Consider the following 2,284-nt stretch of genomic DNA (forward strand, 5'->3'; position numbering starts at 1 on the left):
TAAATATTCAACTGATTTCAAATGCTTCTCAGCATCCACTGTCTTTCCCAACTGCCTCAAGGTTTGGTAACCAATAAAAATCTGCTCGACATTGTCATACTGACGGTGGCTACAAAAAAATGTAGCAGCAGCAAAATTAGAAATTAGTTGTTAACAGCTTCGATGAGATTCTTGCACACTCCTACATTGTCTCTCAGGTTTCTCCTGCTGTACCTCCATAAAGTGTGATGGAGACGTTTCATTCATAGGTGTTCCCTTTCACGACCCCCTACACCCGCAGAAATGTAATAGGGTCAGTTACAACTGGGCGAGTGTCCATTTTGTTGGTAGCACAAACAACAATACAAGGTTAACAATGAAAATTCCCAGTGTGAGGTATAAACAGATACAAACAGAACAATAACATGACCAGCATTTACCAACAGAGATATTGACAAGGATATTATTTCATATTGTTTGGATCCAGCCTCACGTTTAAGCGCACTGGAGAGGGTTGAATGGAAGCACCCACTTGATAGCACCAGAAGCCTGGGAAGGCTGTAACCCTCGGAGCAGAGCAGGAGGAAAAGAAGAGGTAAACACAGTACTCCATGGAAATAAAAAAAACAATAAAATAAAAGAGAGGGAAAGCACCCTTGAGTTGGCTGTATTTGTGTTTTCCGCTGAGGGACAAAGATGATGAGAGGAAAGAGGACGAGGGGGTTACTTTATCTGAGGGTGGGGCGGGGGGCGGATACGTTGTCTGGCAACATATCCACGATGAATGTGAGGTTTATTTAGCACTTACTTAAAGGAATAGTTAGACATTTTGGGAAAATCACTTTTTTACTGAGAATTAGTTGAGAAGATTATTACAACTCATGTCTGTTCGCTAAATATGAAACTACAGCCAAGAAATGGTTAGTTTAGCACAAAGACTGGAAACAAGGGGAAACTCTTAGCCTGGCAGCAACTCTAAAGGTCACCAACAGACCTTTTTCACAGTAGGGCACACATATGTTACATTACTGTTTGACCTGAATGGACAAGAACCTTAATCAGTATCATTAGTAAAACCTGTGTTTGCCCTACTATTTAATGTCAAAGTGGCTGCTGTGAAAAAGGTCTATTAACTTGTATTATCTTTTTAGTTTAATCCACTCAAAATCAACATGTGAAACATTTTACGGGGGGTTAATGTGCTGGACCAAACCTCCAGGTATGGAACTGGACTGTGAATCCATTTTGGCCTAGTGGCCACATGGGGTATTGCAACTTCTGCACAGTTTCCTCACACACAATAATTGGAAACGTAACGTCTGTAAAACATTTTTCTGAGCATCATAAACCCCCGAAATGATTACATTATTGTATATCATTCATGTAGGCAGGATGCCAGATCTCCTTAATATAACATGTTAATTAGTAAGCTTTAGGTGCAGGCAGGTGGATGTTTTTACGTTTGGACAGAGACAGGCCTACTGTTTCCCCCTCCTCTTGCCCCTCCCAGTTTTATGGCCACAAAGCTCAAGCTAACACTGCCTCCGTTGCTAAAAAGTTTCAAATTTAGAGGTAACAGACAGAGATTGTACCTCAACTTCTCCCATCTTAACTCTCGGCAAGAAAGCAAACATTTCCCCAAACTACTCCTTTATCAGCGCTAAAACCATGTCAGTCCTCGCTTGCTGCTGAAATACAGAAATATGACCAATAATCCAGCTGAAAAGAGTAAGAAATAGTGACTGCACTGGGATTCCAATGAACAAGCTGCTTCATAGAATCTGCTCCTTCAAAATGAATCCTTCAATAGTGAACTGAAAGCTCCTCAATGGGACGTGTAGAAAAGGCAAGTTTGGTAACAGTGTTTCATGCGGCCCAGGCACAGTCTGACAATATCTTCATACTACTTTTGCACTAATGACTGACACTGGGTGAAGTTTTATTTTGAGTGTTAGGAACTAAGGCACCCGTCTGGGGAAAGAAAAAGTGATAAAATCCTCCTATAACCATGGTATTTTCTGGTCCTGGATAAACATCATATATAATATACAAATCCTTACAGTATATAAGGGTTTAACGTATGTTACAGTATGTAATATTTCCATTCCAGCACAGAGACATTGAATATGAATTCAATCACATTACATTCCCTTCCATGACAGTAGGCTACTATCTGACACAAACATGATCAGACGACAATATCTCAGCTCTGTTTGGAATTGTACAATAAATATACAGTACACTGATGGGGTTTCTCTGTCATATTTGAGCGGTAAATTGGCAAAGTATTTACACGAAAAAGTGC

The sequence above is a fragment of the Morone saxatilis genome, unplaced genomic scaffold, assembly GCF_004916995.1.
Source record: "Morone saxatilis isolate NCDOM2014 unplaced genomic scaffold, NCSU_SB_2.0 Contig21, whole genome shotgun sequence".
NCBI classification, from domain to species: domain Eukaryota; kingdom Metazoa; phylum Chordata; class Actinopteri; family Moronidae; genus Morone; species Morone saxatilis.